Here is a 24784-nt window from a genome sequence, read left to right as displayed (position 1 = left end):
GAACCAATCAAACACTCACACCCAGTCAAAAGATCTGGGTTTGATCCATCACCGTTCTTTAGCCCACTCTGCCACCCCAGTTCAGACATGGCTATATGCAAATCAGTCTGACCCTGTGCCTCATGGGAACAGTCCAGCCCGAACTGCCAAGCCATGCCTTCCCTGGACCGGAAACAAGCTTCGAGGACCGGTTTCTGGCATTCCAGCCGTCTTCAGCCCGGCTTCCTTGAATCCAGTGGCAAAGTGAGCAAGGGACTCGCGTCTGAGCATACCCTGCCACACTTATAGCGGCCAAAAGTGGTACAAAAGGGGGTGGTGATGGACGGAGCATCAGAACCAATCAAACACTCACACCCAGTCAAAAGATCTGGGTTTGATCCATCACCGTTCTTTAGCCCAATCTGCCACCCCAGTTCAGACATGGCTATATGCAAATCAGTCTGACCCTGTGCCTCATGGGAACAGTCCAGCCCAAACTGCCAAGCCATGCCTTCCCTGGACTGGAAACAAGCTTCCGAGGACCGGTTTCTGGCATTCCAGCCATCTTCTGCCCGGCTTGCTTGAATCCAGTGGCAAAGTGAGCAAGGGACTCACGTCTGAGCATACCATGCCACACTTATGGCGGCCAAAAGTGGTCCAAAAGGGGGTGGTGATGGACGGAGCATCAGAACCAATCAAACACTCACACCCAGTCAAAAGATCTGGGTTTGATCCATCACTGTTCTTTAGCCCACTCTGCCACCCCAGTTCAGACATGGCTATATGCAAATCAGTCTGACCCTGTGCCTCATGGGAACAGTCCAGCCCGAACTGCCAAGCCATGCCTTCCCTGGACCGGAAACAAGCTTCCGAGGACCGGTTTCTGGCATGCCAGCCGTCTTCAGCCCGGCTTGCTTGAATCCAGTGGCAAAGTGAGCAAGGGACTCACGTCTGAGCATACCCTGCCACACTTATGGCGGCCAAAAGTGGTACAAAAGGGGGTGGTGATGGACGGAGCATCAGAACCAATCAAACACTCACACCCAGTCAAAAGATCTGGGTTTGATCATCACCGTTCTTTAGCCCACTCTGCCACCCCAGTTCAGACATGGCTATATGCAAATCAGTCTGACCCTGTGCCTCATGGGAACAGTATAGCCCGAACTGCCAAGCCATGCCTTCCCTGGACCGGAAACAAGCTTCAGAGGACCGGTTTCTGGCATTCTAGCCGTCTTCAGCCCGGCTTGCTTGAATCCAGTGGCAAAGTGAGCAAGGGACTCACGTCTGAGCATACCCTGCCACACTTATGGCGGCCAAAAGCGGTACAAAAGGGGGTGGTGATGGACGGAGCATCAGAACCAATCAAACACTCACACCCAGTCAAAAGATCTGGGTTTGATCCATCACCATTCTTTAGCCCACTCTGCCACCCCAGTTCAGACATGGCTATATGCAAATCAGTCTAACCCTGTGCCTCATGGGAACAGTCCAGCCCGAACTGCCAAGCCATGCCTTCCCTGGACCGGAAACAAGCTTCCGAGGACCGGTTTCTGGAATTCCAGCCGTCTTCAGCCCGGCTTGCTTGAATCCAGTGGCAAAGTGAGCAAGGGACTCACGTCTGAGCATACCCTGCCACACTTATGGCGGCCAAAAGCAGTACAAAAGGGGGTGGTGATGGACGGAGCATCAGTACCAATCAAACACTCACACCCAGTCAAAAGATCTGGGTTTGATCCATCACCATTCTTTAGCCCAATCTGCCACCCCAGTTCAGACATGGCTATATGCAAATCAGTCTGACCCTGTGCCTCATGGGAACAGTCCAGCCCGAACTGCCAAGCCATGCCTTCCCTGGACCGGAAACAAGCTTCCGAGGACCGGTTTCTGGTATTCCAGCCGTCTTCAGCCCGGCTTGCTTGAATCCAGTGGCAAAGTGAGCAAGGGACTCACGTCTGAGCATACCCTGTCACACTTATGGCGGCCAAAAGTGGTCCAAAAGGGGATGGTGATGGACGGAGCATCAGAACCAATCAAACACACCCAGTCAAAAGATCTGGTTTTGATCCATCACCGTTCTTTAGCCCACTCTGCCACCCCAGTTCAGACATGGCTATATGCAAATCAGTCTGACCCTGTGCCTCATGGGAACAGTCCAGCCCGAACTGCCAAGCCATGCCTTCCCTGGACCGGAAACAAGCTTCGAGGACCGGTTTCTGGCATTCCAGCCGTCTTCAGCCCGGCTTGCTTGAATCCAGTGGCAAAGTGAGCAAGGGACTCGCGTCTGAGCATACCCTGCCACACTTATGGCGGCCAAAAGTGGTCCAAAAGGGGGTGGTGATGGACGGAGCATCAGAACCAATCAAACACTCACACCCAGTCAAAAGATCTGGGTTTGATCCATCACCGTTCTTTAGCCCACTCTGCCACCCCAGTTCAGACATGGCTATATGCAAATCAGTCTAACCCTGTGCCTCATGGGAACAGTCCAGCCCGAACTGCCAAGCCATGCCTTCCCTGGACCGGAAACAAGCTTCCGAGGACCGGTTTCTGGCATTCCAGCCCTCTTCAGCCCGGCTTGCTTGAATCCAGTGGCAAAGTGAGCAAGGGACTCACGTCTGAGCATACCCTGCCACACTTATGGCGGCCAAAAGCGGTACAAAAGGGGGTGGTGATGGACGGAGCATCAGAACCAATCAAACACTCACACCCAGTCAAAAGATCTGGGTTTGATCCATCACCGTTCTTTAGCCCACTCTGCCATCCCAGTTCAGACATGGCTATATGCAAATCAGTCTGACCCTGTGCCTCATGGGAACAGTCCAGCCCAATTGCCAAGCCATGCCTTCCCTGGACCGGAAACAAGCTTCCGAGGACCGGTTTCTGGCATTCCAGCCGCCTTCAGACCGGCTTGCTTGAATCCAGTGGCAAAGTGAGCAAAGGACTGACGTCTGAGCATACCCTGCCACACTTATGGCGGCCAAAAGCGGTACAAAAGGGGGTGGTGATGGACGGAGCATCAGAACCAATCAAACACTCACACCCAGTCAAAAGATCTGGGTTTGATCCATCACCGTTCTTTAGCCCAATCTGCCACCCCAGTTCAGACATGGCTATATGCAAATCAGTCTGACCCTGTGCCTCATGGGAACAGTCCAGCCCGAACTGCCAAGCCATGCCTTCCCTGGACCGGAAACAAGCTTCCGAGGACCGGTTTCTGGCATTCCAGCCATCTTCAGCCCGGCTTGCTTGAATCCAGTGGCAAAGTGAGCAAGGGACTCACGTCTGAGCATACCTTGCCACACTTATGGCGGCCAAAAGTGGTACAAAAGGGGGTGGTGATGGACGGAGCATCAGAACCAATCAAACACTCACACCCAGTCAAAAGATCTGGGTTTGATCCATCACCGTTCTTTAGCCCACTCTGCCACCCCAGTTCAGACATGGCTATATGCAAATCAGTCTGACCCTGTGCCTCATGGGAACAGTCCAGCCCGAACTGCCAAGCCATGCCTTCCCTGGACCGGAAACAAGCTTCGAGGACCGGTTTCTGGCATTCCAGCCGTCTTCAGCCCGGCTTGCTTGAATCCAGTGGCAAAGTGAGCAAGGGACTCGCGTCTGAGCATACCCTGCCACACTTATAGCGGCCAAAAGTGGTACAAAAGGGGGTGGTGATGGACGGAGCATCAGAACCAATCAAACACTCACACCCAGTCAAAAGATCTGGGTTTGATCCATCACCGTTCTTTAGCCCAATCTGCCACCCCAGTTCAGACATGGCTATATGCAAATCAGTCTGACCCTGTGCCTCATGGGAACAGTCCAGCCCGAACTGCCAAGCCATGCCTTCCCTGGACCGGAAACAAGGTTCCGAGGACCGGTTTCTGGCATTCCAGCCATCTTCTGCCCGGCTTGCTTGAATCCAGTGGCAAAGTGAGCAAGGGACTCACGTCTGAGCATACCATGCCACACTTATGGCGGCCAAAAGTGGTCCAAAAGGGGGTGGTGATGGACGGAGCATCAGAACCAATCAAACACTCACACCCAGTCAAAAGATCTGGGTTTGATCCATCACCGTTCTTTAGCCCACTCTGCCACCCCAGTTCAGACATGGCTATATGCAAATCAGTCTGACCCTGTGCCTCATGGGAACAGTCCAGCCCGAACTGCCAAGCCATGCCTTCCCTGGACCGGAAACAAGCTTCCGAGGACCGGTTTCTGGCATGCCAGCCGTCTTCAGCCCGGCTTGCTTGAATCCAGTGGCAAAGTGAGCAAGGGACTCACGTCTGAGCATACCCTGCCACACTTATGGCGGCCAAAAGTGGTACAAAAGGGGGTGGTGATGGACGGAGCATCAGAACCAATCAAACACTCACACCCAGTCAAAAGATCTGGGTTTGATCCATCACCGTTCTTTAGCCCACTCTGCCACCCCAGTTCAGACATGGCTATATGCAAATCAGTCTGACCCTGTGCCTCATGGGAACAGTCCAGCCCGAACTGCCAAGCCATGCCTTCCCTGGACCGGAAACAAGCTTCGAGGACCGGTTTCTGGCATTCCAGCCGTCTTCAGCCCGGCTTGCTTGAATCCAGTGGCAAAGTGAGCAAGGGACTCGCGTCTGAGCATACCCTGCCACACTTATAGCGGCCAAAAGTGGTACAAAAGGGGGTGGTGATGGACGGAGCATCAGAACCAATCAAACACTCACACCCAGTCAAAAGATCTGGGTTTGATCCATCACCGTTCTTTAGCCCAATCTGCCACCCCAGTTCAGACATGGCTATATGCAAATCAGTCTGACCCTGTGCCTCATGGGAACAGTCCAGCCCGAACTGCCAAGCCATGCCTTCCCTGGCCCGGAAACAAGCTTCCGAGGACCGGTTTCTGGCATTCCAGCCATCTTCAGCCCGGCTTGCTTGAATCCAGTGGCAAAGTGAGCAAGGGACTCACGTCTGAGCATACCATGCCACACTTATGGCGGCCGAAAGTGGTCCAAAAGGGGGTGGTGATGGACGGAGCATCAGAACCAATCAAACACTCACACCCAGTCAAAAGATCTGGGTTTGATCCATCACCGTTCTTTAGCCCACTCTGCCACCCCAGTTCAGACATGGCTATTTGCAAATCAGTCTGACCCTGTGCCTCATGGGAACAGTCCAGCCCGAACTGCCAAGCCATGCCTTCCCTGGACCGGAAACAAGCTTCGAGGACTGGTTTCTGGCATTCCAGCCGTCTTCAGCCCGGCTTGCTTGAATCCAGTGGCAAAGTGAGCAAGGGACTCGCGTCTGAGCATACCCTGCCACACTTATAGCGGCCAAAAGTGGTACAAAAGGGGGTGGTGATGGACGGAGCATCAGAACCAATCAAACACTCACACCCAGTCAAAAGATCTGGGTTTGATCCATCACCGTTCTTTAGCCCAATCTGCCACCCCAGATCAGACATGGCTATATGCAAATCAGTCTGACCCTGTGCCTCATGGGAACAGTCCAGCCCGAACTGCCAAGCCATGCCTTCCCTTGCCCGGAAACAAGCTTCCGAGGACCGGTTTCTGGCATTCCAGCCATCTTCAGCCCGGCTTGCTTGAATCCAGTGGCAAAGTGAGCAAGGGACTCACGTCTGAGCATACCATGCCACACTTATGGCGGCCAAAAGTGGTCCAAAAGGGGGTGGTGATGGACGGAGCATCAGAACCAATCAAACACTCACACCCAGTCAAAAGATCTGGGTTTGATCCATCACCGTTCTTTAGCCCACTCTGCCACCCCAGTTCAGACATGGCTATATGCAAATCAGTCTGACCCTGTGCCTCATGGGAACAGTCCAGCCCGAACTGCCAAACCATGCCTTCCCTGGACCGGAAACAAGCTTCCGAGGACCGGTTTCTGGCATTCCAGCCATCTTCAGCCCGGCTTGCTTGAATCCAGTGGCAAAGTGAGCAAGGGACTCACGTCTGAGCATACCCTGCCACACTTATGGCGACCAAAAGCGGTACAAAAGGGGGTGGTGATGGACGGAGCATCAGAACCAATCAAACACTCACACCCAGTCAAAAGATCTGGGTTTGATCCATCACCGTTCTTTAGCCCACTCTGCCATCCCAGTTCAGACATGGCTATATGCAAATCAGTCTGACCCTGTGCCTCATGGGAACAGTCCAGCCCAATTGCCAAGCCATGCCTTCCCTGGACCGGAAACAAGCTTCCGAGGACCGGTTTCTGGCATTCCAGCCGCCTTCAGACCGGCTTGCTTGAATCCAGTGGCAAAGTGAGCAAAGGACTCACGTCTGAGCATACCCTGCCACACTTATGGCGGCCAAAAGCGGTACAAAAGGGGGTGGTGATGGACGGAGCATCAGAACCAATCAAACACTCACACCCAGTCAAAAGATCTGGGTTTGATCCATCACCGTTCTTTAGCCCAATCTGCCACCCCAGTTCAGACATGGCTATATGCAAATCAGTCTGACCCTGTGCCTCATGGGAACAGTCCAGCCCGAACTGCCAAGCCATGCCTTCCCTGGACCGGAAACAAGCTTCCGAGGACCGGTTTCTGGCATTCCAGCCATCTTCTGCCCGGCTTGCTTGAATCCAGTGGCAAAGTGAGCAAGGGACTCACGTCTGAGCATACCATGCCACACTTATGGCGGCCAAAAGTGGTACAAAAGGGGGTGGTGATGGACGGAGCATCAGAACCAATCAAACACTCACACCCAGTCAAAAGATCTGGGTTTGATCCATCACCGTTCTTTAGCCCACTCTGCCACCCCAGTTCAGACATGGCTATATGCAAATCAGTCTGACCCTGTGCCTCATGGGAACAGTCCAGCCCGAACTGCCAAGCCATGCCTTCCCTGGACCGGAAACAAGCTTCCGAGGACCGGTTTCTGGCATGCCAGCCGTCTTCAGCCCGGCTTGCTTGAATCCAGTGGCAAAGTGAGCAAGGGACTCACGTCTGAGCATACCCTGCCACACTTATGGCGGCCAAAAGTGGTACAAAAGGGGGTGGTGATGGACGGAGCATCAGAACCAATCAAACACTCACACCCAGTCAAAAGATCTGGGTTTGATCCATCACCGTTCTTTAGCCCACTCTGCCACTCCAGTTCAGACATGGCTATATGCAAATCAGTCTGACCCTGTGCCTCATGGGAACAGTCCAGCCCGAACTGCCAAGCCATGCCTTCCCTGGACCGGAAACAAGCTTCGAGGACCGGTTTCTGGCATTCCAGCCGTCTTCAGCCCGGCTTGCTTGAATCCAGTGGCAAAGTGAGCAAGGGACTCGCGTCTGAGCATACCCTGCCACACTTATAGCGGCCAAAAGTGGTACAAAAGGGGGTGGTGATGGACGGAGCATCAGAACCAATCAAACACTCACACCCAGTCAAAAGATCTGGGTTTGATCCATCACCGTTCTTTAGCCCAATCTGCCACCCCAGTTCAGACATGGCTATATGCAAATCAGTCTGACCCTGTGCCTCATGGGAACAGTCCAGCCCGAACTGCCAAGCCATGCCTTCCCTGGCCCGAAAACAAGCTTCCGAGGACCGGTTTCTGGCATTCCAGCCATCTTTAGCCCGGCTTGCTTGAATCCAGTGGCAAAGTGAGCAAGGGACTCACGTCTGAGCATACCATGCCACACTTATGGCGGCCAAAAGTGGTCCAAAAGGGGGTGGTGATGGACGGAGCATCAGAACCAATCAAACACTCACACCCAGTCAAAAGATCTGGGTTTGATCCATCACCGTTCTTTAGCCCACTCTGCCACCCCAGTTCAGACATGGCTATATGCAAATCAGTCTGACCCTGTGCCTCATGGGAACAGTCCAGCCCGAACTGCCAAGCCATGCCTTCCCTGGACCGGAAACAAACTTTGAGGACCGGTTTCTGGCATTCCAGCCGTCTTCAGCCCGGCTTGCTTGAATCCAGTGGCAAAGTGAGCAAGGGACTCGCGTCTGAGCATACCCTGCCACACTTATAGCGGCCAAAAGTGGTACAAAAGGGGGTGGTGATGGACGGAGCATCAGAACCAATCAAACACTCACACCCAGTCAAAAGATCTGGGTTTGATCCATCACCGTTCTTTAGCCCAATCTGCCACCCCAGTTCAGACATGGCTATATGCAAATCAGTCTGACCCTGTGCCTCATGGGAACAGTCCAGCCCAAACTGCCAAGCCATGCCTTCCCTGGACCGGAAACAAGCTTCCGAGGACCGATTCCAGCCGTCTTCAGCCCGGCTTGCTTGAATCCAGTGGCAAAGTGAGCTAGGGACTCACGTCTGAGCATACCCTGCCACACTTATGGCGGCCAAAAGCGGTACAAAAGGGGGTGGTGATGGACGGAGCATCAGAACCAATCAAACACTCACACCCAGCCAAAAGATCTGGGTTTGATCCATCACCATTCTTTAGCCCACTCTGCCACCCCAGTTCAGACATGGCTATATGCAAATCAGTCTAACCCTGTGCCTCATGGGAACAGTCCAGCCCGAACTGCCAAGCCATGCCTTCCCTGGACCGGAAACAAGCTTCCGAGGACCGGTTTCTGGCATTCCAGCCGTCTTCAGCCCGGCTTGCTTGAATCCAGTGGCAAAGTGAGCAAGGGACTCACGTCTGAGCATACCCTGCCACACTTATGGCGACCAAAAGCGGTACAAAAGTACAAAAGGGGGTGGTGATGGACGGAGCATCAGAATCAATCAAACACTCACACCCAGTCAAAAGATCTGGGTTTGATCCATCACCGTTCTTTAGCCCACTCTGCCATCCCAGTTCAGACATGGCTATATGCAAATCAGTCTGACCCTGTGCCTCATTGGAACAGTCCAGCCCAATTGCCAAGCCATGCCTTCCCTGGACCGGAAACAAGCTTCCGAGGACCGGTTTCTGGCATTCCAGCCGCCTTCAGACCGGCTTGCTTGAATCCAGTGGCAAAGTGAGCAAAGGACTCACGTCTGAGCATACCCTGCCACACTTATGGCGGCCAAAAGCGGTACAAAAGGGGGTGGTGATGGACGGAGCATCAGAACCAATCAAACACTCACACCCAGTCAAAAGATCTGGGTTTGATCCATCACCGTTCTTTAGCCCAATCTGCCACCCCAGTTCAGACATGGCTATATGCAAATCAGTCTGACCCTGTGCCTCATGGGAACAGTCCAGCCCGAACTGCCAAGCCTTGCCTTCCCTGGACCGGAAACAAGCTTCCGAGGACCGGTTTCTGGCATTCCAGCCATCTTCAGCCCGGCTTGCTTGAATCCAGTGGCAAAGTGAGCAAGGGACTCACGTCTGAGCATACCTTGCCACACTTATGGCGGCCAAAAGTGGTACAAAAGGGGGTGGTGATGGACGGAGCATCAGAACCAATCAAACACTCACACCCAGTCAAAAGATCTGGGTTTGATCCATCACCGTTCTTTAGCCCACTCTGCCACCCCAGTTCAGACATGGCTCTATGCAAATCAGTCTGACCCTGTGCCTCATGGGAACAGTCTAGCCCGAACTGCCAAGCCATGCCTTCCCTGGACCGGAAACAAGCTTCGAGGACCGGTTTCTGGCATTCCAGCCGTCTTCAGCCCGGCTTGCTTGAATCCAGTGGCAAAGTGAGCAAGGGACTCGCGTCTGAGCATACCCTGCCACACTTATAGCGGCCAAAAGTGGTACAAAAGGGGGTGGTGATGGACGGAGCATCAGAACCAATCAAACACTCACACCCAGTCAAAAGATCTGGGTTTGATCCATCACCGTTCTTTAGCCCAATCTGCCACCCCAGTTCAGACATGGCTATATGCAAATCAGATGAGCAAGAGTACAAGATCACAGGGTGAAGTGACCAAGGACTAATTCCCCTCCCGTAAATGTGCCCCTGCAGACACAATCGAGCCACCGAGGTGACGTCCCTGGCGAGAGCTCGACATGTGTACCAAACGTAATCCACCAGCAAGTGCAAACCTTGTCTCTACCCCATGCTTCCCAAGGCGACTGTCAGTTTCCAAGCGTCACAAAAGGGGGTGGTGATGGACGGAGCATCGGAACCAATCAAACACACCCAGTCAAAAGATCTGGGTTTGATCCATCACCGTTCTTTAGCCCACTCTGCCACCCCAGTTCAGACACGGCTATATGCAAATCAGTCTGACCCTGTGCCTCTTGGGAACAGTCCAGCCCGAACTGCCAAGCCATGCCTTCCCTGGACCCGAAACAAGCTTCCGAGGACCGGTTTCTGGCATTCCAGCCATCTTCAGCCCGGCTTGCTTGAATCCAGTGGCAAAGTGAGCAAGGGACTCACGTCTGAGCATACCTTGCCACACTTATGGCGGCCAAAAGTGGTACAAAAGGGGGTGGTGATGGACGGAGCATCAGAACCAATCAAACACTCACACCCAGTCAAAAGATCTGGGTTTGATCCATCACCGTTCTTTAGCCCACTCTGCCACCCCAGTTCAGACATGGCTATATGCAAATCAGTCTGACCCTGTGCCTCATGGGAACAGTCCAGCCCGAACTGCCAAGCCATGCCTTCCCTGGACCGGAAACAAGCTTCGAGGACCGGTTTCTGGCATTCCAGCCGTCTTCAGCCCGGCTTGCTTGAATCCAGTGGCAAAGTGAGCAAGGGACTCGCGTCTGAGCATACCCTGCCACACTTATAGCGGCCAAAAGTGGTACAAAAGGGGGTGGTGATGGACGGAGCATCAGAACCAATCAAACACTCACACCCAGTCAAAAGATCTGGGTTTGATCCATCACCGTTCTTTAGCCCAATCTGCCACCCCAGTTCAGACATGGCTATATGCAAATCAGTCTGACCCTGTGCCTCATGGGAACAGTCCAGCCCGAACTGCCAAGCCATGCCTTCCCTGGACCGGAAACAAGCTTCCGAGGACCGGTTTCTGGCATTCCAGCCGTCTTCAGCCCGGCTTGCTTGAATCCAGTGGCAACGTGAGCAAGGGACTCGCGTCTGAGCATACCCTGCCACACTTATGGCGGCCAAAAGCGGTACAAAAGTGGTGGTGATGGACGGAGCATCAGAACCAATCAAACACTCTCACCCAGTCAAAAGATCTGGGTTTGATCCATCACCGTTCTTTAGCCCACTCTGCCACCCCAGTTCAGACATGGCTATATGCAAATCAGTCTGACCCTGTGCCTCATGGGAACAGTCCAGCCCGAACTGCCAAGCCATGCCTTCCCTGGACCGGAAACAAGCTTCCGAGGACCGGTTTCTGGCATTCCAGCCGTCTTCAGCCCGGCTTGCTTGAATCCAGTGGCAAAGTGAGCAAGGGACTCACGTCTGAGCATACCCTGCCACACTTATGGCGGCCAAAAGCGGTACAAAAGGGGGTGGTGATGGACGGAGCATCAGAACCAATCAAACGCTCACACCCAGTCAAAAGATCTGGGTTTGATCCATCACCGTTCTTTAGCCCACTCTGCCATCCCAGTTCAGCCATGGCTATATGCAAATCAGTCTGACCCTGTGCCTCATCGGAACAGTCCAGCCCAACTGCCAAGCCATGCCTTCCCTGGACCGGAAACAAGCTTCCGAGGACCGGTTTCTGGCATTCCAGCCGCCTTCAGCCCGGCTTGCTTGAATCCAGTGGCAAAGTGAGCAAGGGACTCACGTCTGAGCATACCCTGCCACACTTATGGCGGCCAAAAGCGGTATAAAAGGGGGTGGTGATGGACGGAGCATCAGAACCAATCAAACACTCACACCCAGTCAAAAGATCTGGGTTTGATCCATCACCGTTCTTTAGCCCACTCTGCCATCCCAGTTCAGACATGGCTATATGCAAATCAGTCTGACCCTGTGCCTCATGGGAACAGTCCAGCCCAACTGCGAAGCCATGCCTTCCCTGGACCGGAAACAAGCTTCCGAGGACCGGTTTCTGGCATTCCAGCCGCCTTCAGACCGGCTTGCTTGAATCCAGTGGCAAAGTGAGCAAGGGACTCACGTCTGAGCATACCATGCCACACTTATGGCGGCCAAAAGTGGTCCAAAAGGGGGTGGTGATGGACGGAGCATCAGAACCAATCAAACACTCACACCCAGTCAAAAGATCTGGGTTTGATCCATCACCGTTCTTTAGCCCACTCTGCCACCCCAGTTCAGACATGGCTATATGCAAATCAGTCTGACCCTGTGCCTCATGGGAACAGTCCAGCCCGAACTGCCAAGCCATGCCTTCCCTGGACCGGAAACAAACTTTGAGGACCGGTTTCTGGCATTCCAGCCGTCTTCAGCCCGGCTTGCTTGAATCCAGTGGCAAAGTGAGCAAGGGACTCGCGTCTGAGCATACCCTGCCACACTTATAGCGGCCAAAAGTGGTACAAAAGGGGGTGGTGATGGACGGAGCATCAGAACCAATCAAACACTCACACCCAGTCAAAAGATCTGGGTTTGATCCATCACCGTTCTTTAGCCCAATCTGCCACCCCAGTTCAGACATGGCTATATGCAAATCAGTCTGACCCTGTGCCTCATGGGAACAGTCCAGCCCAAACTGCCAAGCCATGCCTTCCCTGGACCGGAAACAAGCTTCCGAGGACCGATTCCAGCCGTCTTCAGCCCGGCTTGCTTGAATCCAGTGGCAAAGTGAGCTAGGGACTCACGTCTGAGCATACCCTGCCACACTTATGGCGGCCAAAAGCGGTACAAAAGGGGGTGGTGATGGACGGAGCATCAGAACCAATCAAACACTCACACCCAGCCAAAAGATCTGGGTTTGATCCATCACCATTCTTTAGCCCACTCTGCCACCCCAGTTCAGACATGGCTATATGCAAATCAGTCTAACCCTGTGCCTCATGGGAACAGTCCAGCCCGAACTGCCAAGCCATGCCTTCCCTGGACCGGAAACAAGCTTCCGAGGACCGGTTTCTGGCATTCCAGCCGTCTTCAGCCCGGCTTGCTTGAATCCAGTGGCAAAGTGAGCAAGGGACTCACGTCTGAGCATACCCTGCCACACTTATGGCGACCAAAAGCGGTACAAAAGTACAAAAGGGGGTGGTGATGGACGGAGCATCAGAATCAATCAAACACTCACACCCAGTCAAAAGATCTGGGTTTGATCCATCACCGTTCTTTAGCCCACTCTGCCATCCCAGTTCAGACATGGCTATATGCAAATCAGTCTGACCCTGTGCCTCATTGGAACAGTCCAGCCCAATTGCCAAGCCATGCCTTCCCTGGACCGGAAACAAGCTTCCGAGGACCGGTTTCTGGCATTCCAGCCGCCTTCAGACCGGCTTGCTTGAATCCAGTGGCAAAGTGAGCAAAGGACTCACGTCTGAGCATACCCTGCCACACTTATGGCGGCCAAAAGCGGTACAAAAGGGGGTGGTGATGGACGGAGCATCAGAACCAATCAAACACTCACACCCAGTCAAAAGATCTGGGTTTGATCCATCACCGTTCTTTAGCCCAATCTGCCACCCCAGTTCAGACATGGCTATATGCAAATCAGTCTGACCCTGTGCCTCATGGGAACAGTCCAGCCCGAACTGCCAAGCCTTGCCTTCCCTGGACCGGAAACAAGCTTCCGAGGACCGGTTTCTGGCATTCCAGCCATCTTCAGCCCGGCTTGCTTGAATCCAGTGGCAAAGTGAGCAAGGGACTCACGTCTGAGCATACCTTGCCACACTTATGGCGGCCAAAAGTGGTACAAAAGGGGGTGGTGATGGACGGAGCATCAGAACCAATCAAACACTCACACCCAGTCAAAAGATCTGGGTTTGATCCATCACCGTTCTTTAGCCCACTCTGCCACCCCAGTTCAGACATGGCTCTATGCAAATCAGTCTGACCCTGTGCCTCATGGGAACAGTCTAGCCCGAACTGCCAAGCCATGCCTTCCCTGGACCGGAAACAAGCTTCGAGGACCGGTTTCTGGCATTCCAGCCGTCTTCAGCCCGGCTTGCTTGAATCCAGTGGCAAAGTGAGCAAGGGACTCGCGTCTGAGCATACCCTGCCACACTTATAGCGGCCAAAAGTGGTACAAAAGGGGGTGGTGATGGACGGAGCATCAGAACCAATCAAACACTCACACCCAGTCAAAAGATCTGGGTTTGATCCATCACCGTTCTTTAGCCCAATCTGCCACCCCAGTTCAGACATGGCTATATGCAAATCAGATGAGCAAGAGTACAAGATCACAGGGTGAAGTGACCAAGGACTAATTCCCCTCCCGTAAATGTGCCCCTGCAGACACAATCGAGCCACCGAGGTGACGTCCCTGGCGAGAGCTCGACATGTGTACCAAACGTAATCCACCAGCAAGTGCAAACCTTGTCTCTACCCCATGCTTCCCAAGGCGACTGTCAGTTTCCAAGCGTCACAAAAGGGGGTGGTGATGGACGGAGCATCGGAACCAATCAAACACACCCAGTCAAAAGATCTGGGTTTGATCCATCACCGTTCTTTAGCCCACTCTGCCACCCCAGTTCAGACACGGCTATATGCAAATCAGTCTGACCCTGTGCCTCTTGGGAACAGTCCAGCCCGAACTGCCAAGCCATGCCTTCCCTGGACCCGAAACAAGCTTCCGAGGACCGGTTTCTGGCATTCCAGCCATCTTCAGCCCGGCTTGCTTGAATCCAGTGGCAAAGTGAGCAAGGGACTCACGTCTGAGCATACCTTGCCACACTTATGGCGGCCAAAAGTGGTACAAAAGGGGGTGGTGATGGACGGAGCATCAGAACCAATCAAACACTCACACCCAGTCAAAAGATCTGGGTTTGATCCATCACCGTTCTTTAGCCCACTCTGCCACCCCAGTTCAGACATGGCTATATGCAAATCAGTCTGACCCTGTGCCTCATGGGAACAGTCCAGCCCGAACTGCCAAGCCATGCCTTCCCTGGACCGGAAACAAGCTTCGAGGACCGGTTTCTGGCATTCCAGCCGTCTTCAGCCCGGCTTGCTTGAATCCAGTGGCAAAGTGAGCAAGGGACTCGCGTCTGAGCATACCCTGCCACACTTATAGCGGCCAAAAGTGGTACAAAAGGGGGTGGTGATGGACGGAGCATCAGAACCAATCAAACACTCACACCCAGTCAAAAGATCTGGGTTTGATCCATCACCGTTCTTTAGCCCAATCTGCCACCCCAGTTCAGACATGGCTATATGCAAATCAGTCTGACCCTGTGCCTCATGGGAACAGTCCAGCCCGAACTGCCAAGCCATGCCTTCCCTGGACCGGAAACAAGCTTCCGAGGACCGGTTTCTGGCATTCCAGCCGTCTTCAGCCCGGCTTGCTTGAATCCAGTGGCAACGTGAGCAAGGGACTCGCGTCTGAGCATACCCTGCCACACTTATGGCGGCCAAAAGCGGTACAAAAGTGGTGGTGATGGACGGAGCATCAGAACCAATCAAACACTCTCACCCAGTCAAAAGATCTGGGTTTGATCCATCACCGTTCTTTAGCCCACTCTGCCACCCCAGTTCAGACATGGCTATATGCAAATCAGTCTGACCCTGTGCCTCATGGGAACAGTCCAGCCCGAACTGCCAAGCCATGCCTTCCCTGGACCGGAAACAAGCTTCCGAGGACCGGTTTCTGGCATTCCAGCCGTCTTCAGCCCGGCTTGCTTGAATCCAGTGGCAAAGTGAGCAAGGGACTCACGTCTGAGCATACCCTGCCACACTTATGGCGGCCAAAAGCGGTACAAAAGGGGGTGGTGATGGACGGAGCATCAGAACCAATCAAACGCTCACACCCAGTCAAAAGATCTGGGTTTGATCCATCACCGTTCTTTAGCCCACTCTGCCATCCCAGTTCAGCCATGGCTATATGCAAATCAGTCTGACCCTGTGCCTCATCGGAACAGTCCAGCCCAACTGCCAAGCCATGCCTTCCCTGGACCGGAAACAAGCTTCCGAGGACCGGTTTCTGGCATTCCAGCCGCCTTCAGCCCGGCTTGCTTGAATCCAGTGGCAAAGTGAGCAAGGGACTCACGTCTGAGCATACCCTGCCACACTTATGGCGGCCAAAAGCGGTATAAAAGGGGGTGGTGATGGACGGAGCATCAGAACCAATCAAACACTCACACCCAGTCAAAAGATCTGGGTTTGATCCATCACCGTTCTTTAGCCCACTCTGCCATCCCAGTTCAGACATGGCTATATGCAAATCAGTCTGACCCTGTGCCTCATGGGAACAGTCCAGCCCAACTGCGAAGCCATGCCTTCCCTGGACCGGAAACAAGCTTCCGAGGACCGGTTTCTGGCATTCCAGCCGCCTTCAGACCGGCTTGCTTGAATCCAGTGGCAAAGTGAGCAAAGGACTCACGTCTGAGCATACCCTGCCACACTTATGGCGGCCAAAAGCGGTACAAAAGGGGGTGGTAATGGACGGAGCATCAGAACCAATCAAACACTCACACCCAGTCAAAAGATCTGGGTATGATCCATCACCGTTCTTTAGCCCACTCTGCCACCCCAGTTCTGACATGGCTATATGCAAATCAGTCTGACTCTGTGCCTCATGGGAACAGTCCAGCCCGAACTGCCAAGCCATGCCTTCCCTGGACCGGAAACAAGCTTCCGAGGACCGGTTTCTGGCATTCCAGCCGTCTTCAGCCCGGCTTGCTTGAATCCAGTGGCAAAGTGAGCAAGGGACTCGCGTCTGAGCATACCCTGCCACACTTATGGCGGCCAAAAGCGGTACAAAAGGGGGTGGTGATGGACGGAGCATCAGAACCAATCAAACACTCACACCCAGTCAAAAGATCTGGGTTTGATCCATCACTGTTCTTTAGCCCACTCTGCCACCCCAGTTCAGACATGGCTATATGCAAATCAGTCTGACCATGTGCCTCATGGGAACAGTCCATCCCGAACTGCCAAGCCATGCCTTCCCTGGACCGGAAACAAGCTCACTTTGCCACTGGATTCAAGCAAGCCGGGCTGAAGAGGGCTAGAATGCCAGAAACTGGTTCTCGGAAGCTTGTTTCCGGTCCAGGGAAGGCATGGCTTGGCAGTTCGGGCTGGACTGTTCCCATGAGGCACAGGGTCAGACTGATTTGCATATAGCCATGTCTGAACTGGGGTGGCAGAGTGGGCTAAAGAACGGTGATGGATCAAACCCAGATCTTTTGACTGGGTGTGAATGTTTGATTGGTTCTGATGCTCCGTCCATCACCACCCCCTTTTGTACCGCTTAGGCCGCCGTAAGTGTGGCAGGGTATGCTCAGACGTGAGTCCCTTGCTCACTTTGCCACTGGATTCAAGCAAGCCGGGCTGAAGACGGCTGGAATGCCAGAAACCGGTCTTCGGAAGCTTGTTTCCGGTCCAGGGAAGGCTTGGTTTGGCAGTTCGGGCTGGACTGTTCCCATGAGGCACAGGGTCAGACTGATTTGCATATAGCCATGTCTGAACTGGGGTGGCAGAGTGGGCTAAAGAACGGTGATGGATCAAACCCAGATCTTTTGACTGGGTTTGAGTGTTTGATTGGTTCTGATGCTCCGTCCATCACCACCCCCTTTTGTACCCCTTTGGCCGCCATAAGTGTGGCATTGTATGCTCAGACATGAGTCCCTTGCTCACTTTGCCACTGGATTCAAGCAAGCCGGGCTGAAGACGGCTGGAATGCCAGAAACCGGTCCTCGGAAGCTTGTTTTCGGTCCAGGGAAGGCATGGCTTGGCAGTTCGGGCTGGACTGTTCCCATGAGGCACAGGGTCAGGATGATTTGCATATAGCCATGTCTGAACTGGGGTGGCAGAGTGGGCTAAAGAACGGTGATGGATCAAACCCAGATCTTTTGACTGGGTGTGAGTGTTTGATTGGTTCTGATGCTCCGTCCTTCACCACCCCCTTTTGTACCGCTTTGGCCGCCATACGTGTGGCAGGGTATGCTCAGATGTGAGTCCCTTGCTCACTTTGCCACTGGATTCAAGCAAGCCGGGCTGAAGACGGCTGGAATGCCAGAAACCGGTCCTCGGAAGCTTGTTTCCGGGCCAGGGAAGGCATGGCTTGGCAGTTCGGGCTGGACTGTTCCCATGAGGCACAGGGTCAGACTGATTTGCATATAGCCATGTCTGAACTGGGGTGGCAGAGTGGGCTAAAGAACGGTGATGGATCAAACCCAGATCTTTTGACTGGGTGTGAGTGTTTGATTGGTTCTGATGCTCCGTCCATCACCACCCCCTTTTGTACCGCTTTGGCCGCCATAAGTGTGGCAGGGTATGCTCAGACGTGAGTCCCTTGCTCACTTTGCCACTGGATTCAAGCAAGCCGGGCTGAAGACGTCTGGAATGCCAGAAACCGGTCCTCAGAAGCTTGTTTCCGGTCCAGGGAAGGCATGGCTTGGCAGTTCGGGCTGGACTCTTCCCATGAGGCACAGGGTCAGACTGATTTGCATATAGCCTTGTCTGAACTGGGGTGGCAGAGTGGGCTAAAGAACGGTGCTGGATCAAACCCAGATCTTTTGACTGGGTGTGAGTGTTTGATTGGTTCTGATGCTCCATCCATCACCACCCCCTTTTGTACCAGTTTCCAAGCGTCGGCAGCTGAACCAGATGGCATCCCTGCTCGCAACCGTACATGCCAAGAGAGAAGAACAGCACCGGCAAAGACACCTAGCTACGTGACTGCAAATTCTCTCCAGTCATCATCATTCCAAGCCAGTCATCAACACTAGTCGTCCAGGTCTAATGGCAACCACACTCATTGCCATGTGCCTCACCTGAACCAACAAGGGAGCATCTCATCACCAGGTGGAGCTTTACACCCGCAAAGCATCAAGAGACAGAGACGCCCCTGGCAACTTTAGAGACCAAGTGTCCAGAGACTGACAGCCCATCTACACCTGGGTGCTGGTGGCAAGCACACGACCATTGTGTTACTTAACATGGCAGCTGTACAAACGAAACAATTCACAGGAACCTGTGTTATGGGAAGCACTATTCACTTATTCACTAAACGTGATAGCTTTTTTCTTCTTATTCTTCATACATTTTCAATCAGATCTCAACATATTAAATATGTCAGTCTTATGTTTCACCAAAAGTTCATGCAAAATTTTCGCAGTCTTGCGGGTCAGACTGCTAATATAACCGTCATACCAAACATACACAACAAAATATGAATAGACTCTCGTCAAAACTCTGGTCACATTTCTTTTCTTCAAGGTTGTTTTTATTCTTCTTATTTGTCAGAAGATATATTACTTGGAATTCTTCAAACAACTCTTCATCATTAAACACGTGAAGTCATATCCCAATGCATTTCGGTATGCACCTTCGTCAGGGGAATACACTACAAGTAACAAAACATTCCATCATATAATGACCAAAATATTTTTTACAATCTACAATCACGTCTCAACTTTTTTGTTTTATATGATACACAGAAACCAGACGATCTCCTAGTGTACAAAACACATCCTGTGTGTGATTACACATCATGCTCGCAAAAGTTCACCAAAAATTCTCCTATAACCTTATAATCCAAACCGAAAACAAAGTGAACACACCCATGTGGACTGCCCCTCTTATTGCCCGCATGCATGCAAAAATTAACCAATATAAACCAAAGTATACCAATAATACATCTCTTCTTGATATAAAAGATGCTTTATCTATGCCCTCTTACCTTCATTAGCTACAATAAAGTCAACAATAATCAAAGTCCGTGGTCTCCTTATTCTGAAACAACATATCAACCGAACACTTAGCTGCCTGCCATCAGAGTGAAATGTCTTGTTTATACACAAAGACTCGAAACGCGACTTACTTAGTCTTCCTGATCCCACTTCTCATTACATGAAACCGCTGTTGCAGTGTCTATGTATCTGTAAATCAACCAAGGGAAACCTCCTTAGTATTACCGTTTTTTTTAAAAAAGAATGACCCAGAATTACCCAGAGTTGTTCTCCTAGATTCCAACTATGTCCTACCTTATTCCCACTTTCGAAGCACTCCGTGTAACTCCAACCGCGATCTAACTCTGCCGCTCTATCGCTAGACCTGCTAGCTTGCCGAATGCCGGTATATGGCGTCTGACGTCAGGGTGTTAGCAACATAAAAAACGGACTTCTAACTAATGTATCCTCATCCAAAATGGCGGGCGTACGTTTACTAGTCCTAAAACAAAAATCACGAACGAACGCTTACCCTCAATTTAGTACAAACGACTCAGCTGTTATTCTGACAGCGATTCTGCAGCGGCCCACAAGCAGCCCTGTACAATCAATGCGGTCCCGTGGTAACCCAGCGAAAAGGGCCTCAAGGACACTTCTGCACAAAGCTATCCTGGTGCAAGAGCGAATCTGGAAGCTGCTCCATTGACAAGGTACTGGGTGGCATAGGGCCTTCAGAGGAAAACGTCCCAAGTATTGTCGACGCCATCCCAGTCCTGGCAAGGCTTGTCATCACGGTGCCAAGACGCCCCAAGAGTACGCTCCGCAGCGGGACTCCACAACGCTCCTGATGCACCAAATTATAACTGTTGACACCAACTGCATCGACCATCCAACAGTGCGTAAGTGGACACTGATCCAACGGACAGGCTGCCAAAGAATCCAGACTTGGTCTACTGCTGAGATGCCCGGTTGCTTCAATCTGCCCCTGCCCACCACTGTCCTGCAGACTGAATCTCGAGGCTGAGAGACTTAGTGATGTCTTGTGTATATTGTTTTATTTCCAAAGGTTGGACTTGTTTTTGTTTTAATAAAGTTTGGGAGGAATGTAGTGTCCTGCCGGGCACAGTCTAGTGTTTTACCTGCCACTCCCACAAAGGCTGGCTTATACTCAAACCCTCAAAAGGCCGAGGCGTCCCAATTAAAAAATGGATATCTAAAAGTATATCCGAGTTCGGTATTACTACTATGAATATGTAACTATGAACAGCATGCCCATAAACTAGGCGGGAAAGGCAAAGGTGTCACAGGACAAAGGGGACAAGAGTGACTTAGATGTGTGTCAGGCTCAAACAATAATATCTAGGGTAAATTGCAACACAGAATATTTCCAGCTATACACATGTAAAGGGCATATAGTAACACATCTATGGTAAAACTTTTGTATCAATAAGATTTTTATTTTTATAAAAAGACAATTCACACAATCGATATCATTCATGTATACAATTTTTAAAAAAAAGTCAATATGAAAGACAAGTTCAATTTAAACAATTATTCATCATGTTAAAAACATTTGTGGCTTTTATACATCATAATTAAAAATTTCTAAGAATCACAAAAGGTCGACGCGGCGTTTCGGTATTTTTCTTTGAACACCTTCTTCAGGACTGATTCTAGACAGTTAAAAAACACAGAGTTACCATTCATTGTTACATTACTTCATCATAATAAAACCCTGTCTCTGATTTCCATTGCACATATGATCACAGTTGCATCAGTTTTTTCTTTACATCTTGCCCAGATATGTTACCCAGTAATTTTTTGTTACATTTTCTGCTCATTTTTCTCACAAACCACCCCACCTTAAATTTTTGTTTGCCTTTCCCTTGGACTATAATAGTCCACTGCTGTTCATTTCCTTATGAACCCTTTCTCTCGCGTCATCCTACCTTATTCCAGAAAAGTAAAAGTGGCTCTGCTGGAGGGTGCTGACTATCCAAGTGAGAAAGAATCACCATCTGCCGTCATCAATTAACAGGTGTGATATCTCTAAATAAAGAATATTTTATTTTTATTTCTAATTTTGTTTTTAGGAATACCTAGATATTAGTGATTTCCAGAGAACGTAATCATCATTCCCTACCTTTTTAAGTTGGGTATTTGACCAATGTTCATTACTTCGCCATCTATATTAATGTGCGGACTTCAGGCCGTATGTCTGGACCTAGGGACATAGATTTTACCCTTAGTGTCTATCATTACATAGATTATCCTCCATCTGCTGATCAAATGTAATTAACCCAATACCTGTTGGTCTGTATTGTTCGTATTGGATATTGCTGCCAGGAGGAGCCACCGTAATGATTATAAATTCGACGGTTCTCTACCTGCAAAATTTAATTAATCCATCAGTCAGTTGTTCAGTCTGTTCTATTCACTGGACACAACTTTGTTTACATCACATCTCTTACCGAAAAATCAATAGAGAATCTCCCACCGCTGTTCTCTTTATCTTCTTTTAGACTGATTGAAAAGCAGCGTGCAACAGAATCACTGGACTTGAGAATGGTCCTGTGACTGTGTAGTTCTCTGTGGATATATAGTACACCATTACTGATAAGGTCTTCTTATTATATCATGTTAATTAATAACCTGCTAGAGATTCCCCTGTCTTTATAACTTTATATAACCCAGGAATGGCCTCTCATTCTTACTCAGCCAGCCTTAAAGTATTACAGCATTTTCTTTTTCCCCCTATACTCTACCCTCCTGGGTCCGTGCTTTTTGCGAAAGGCCCCTATTATCCGCGCATAATCTTACAGCTAAATTGATTCCCTTAATACCTTTTGGGTTGCAGTCGGCCTCCCTGCTCCTTTCTCCTGGCAGCCCGTCACTCCCGTCACCTCCGGTTCAGTTGCCGCAAGTGAAATGACTGGACCTCGCCTCTTTACCCGGTTTAAATATCAGCTGTCATTTAATTGGGCGCGCTTGTCGCTATCACCCATTGGCGGAAACAGTTAAGCATCTTGGATACTGTTACTACGAGCCCCGCATCGCTAGTGTTAGTGCATTTAATCTAGGCCATTGGTTAGAGGCATCTGCTACATGAATCCCATTGGTTCATGGCGTCTGCGTCCTCCATATCATTGGTTAAAGCCCAAATGCGTTTCTATGGAGTTTCTTCGTATGCCTACATGTTGCGAAGGGCGATTCCATAATGAAAAAACGAAAAAACGAAAAAACGATAGTTGCGAAGTATTGTTCCGTTTCTAAGGGGATGTTCATGATCTAATAATTATATGCGCCCAAAGATAACTCCTCGCTACATCTATTTTACTGGAGAGTTGGTATCCTCGTTACTGTTATTAAGGATCCCACGTCACTATTGTTATTGACTAAAAGCCTCCTCATTGGTTAAGGGCGTCTGTTTACCGAGCGCCATTGGTTGAAACTGAATGTGTTTCTCTGGAGCATTTGAACTCCTCCGTCTTGTTAATGAGCGGTTCCGTAGATTACGGGACCGTAATGTAATGCTCCCCTTAAAAACTTTGCGAGTGAATCATAGGTCACTCTGCCCTATCGCGTTATTGTTAGGCAGGGAATCCCACATGTGCTATCTGCTCAACAAGTTATCTCAACTCAATCCGATCCCCCTGGTCCCACATCATATGAGGGTTTCTCTGTTAACAAGTATTTTGGCCATGTCACATTTCGTTCCTGGGGGAGTTATCTATCTCCTCATGTCTTACATTTAACCTATTTATTTAGATCTGATTTTCAATGTTGGGCGTTATAGTTTACTATTACCCAAATACAGATGTCTATAAGCGAGCACATCTTATGATTTTACCTAATGATTTTCTCCCAATCCTCTCTAGAGTTGAGCCCACTTCGGACACTGTTAAGGGTAGACATAAAGAATTGTTCCCTTTTCTTCCTCTTGTCATTAGCGTTACCTCCTCTTTTGCTCATAATCACCTTCTCTAATCCACACCATTTCAGGTCGTCAATCGTATGGCCAGCTATCCTCCAATGCTCAGTGAGGGGGGCTCCAGTTTTGTTAGTTCTCAGGGCAGAACGATGTTCATTCAGGCGAAGCCTGACTTCCCTGGATGTCTCTCCCACATAGGATTTCTGACAGGGGCATTGGATTAGATAAATGATATTTGTGGTCCTACAGTTGATGAAACTTTTTATATTTACAGATCTCTCATTTGCTGTGATTTTACTGCCTTTGATAATGCTTGCACAGTTTACACATCCACTACACGGATATGTCCCTGTGGGTAAGGGGTTTCCATCAATAGTTGTTTGCACCATTTTTGGAATGTCTCTGTACGTATGTACAAGGGAGTTCCGGATGGTTCTATTTCTCCTAAATGAAAACATGGGCTTAGGAATAGGTGTGGCTGTTTTGTCCGCCACCAAGTGCCAATTTCTGTTAATAATGTTCTTAACCTGGTGGCTAACTTGGGAGAAATTGGTAACAAACATAATGGGTTGATTCTTTTGGGTGGGCTCTCTTGGTTGAAAGAGGGTTTCTCTGTTAAAATATTTAGCACGTTTGTAGGCGTGTCTAACCATCCTTTTTGGATAACCTCTCTCTATAAACTTCTCCTTCAGGATTGTTGCATGTCTGTCATAGTCTGGCATTGAGGTACAATTTCTTCTCAACCGGAGAAATTGTCCAAAAGGGATGTTATTCTTCTGTGATGCAGGGTGGTTACTGTTGAAATGTAACATACTATTCCTATCGGTGGGCTTCGTGTATAATTCCACACTCAAGTAGCCCCCTGTTACCTTGATTATGATATCAAGGAATTCCACACAATTTTTACTCACGTGTGAGGTAAATTTCAAATTTACATCACCACAGTTAAGCCAGGTTAAAAAATCATTTAGAGTTTCCATATCGCCGGTCCATATAAAGAATATGTCATCTATATACCGGCCCCATTCAGAGATGTTCTCATAGAATGGGGCGGTTATGTTATAGATGTGCTTGTCTTCAAAATTGGAGACATACAAGCACGCCAGGCTCGGCGCACAGGTAGCCCCCATGCTGGTCCCCTTTATTTGTCTGAATAATTCATCCTTATATATGAAGATATTGTTTTTGAGGATCACAGTTATGCACTCTAAGATAAACGCTTGATGGTCTGTCATATCCTGTTGATCCCCACTCAGGATGTGTTCCATAATCTCTATGGTGTCATCTTGCGGTAT

The sequence above is a fragment of the Lissotriton helveticus genome, chromosome 11 (genome assembly GCF_964261635.1).
Source record: "Lissotriton helveticus chromosome 11, aLisHel1.1, whole genome shotgun sequence".
In the NCBI taxonomy this organism is placed as follows: domain Eukaryota; kingdom Metazoa; phylum Chordata; class Amphibia; order Caudata; family Salamandridae; genus Lissotriton; species Lissotriton helveticus.
This window is presented reverse-complemented; position numbering follows the sequence as displayed.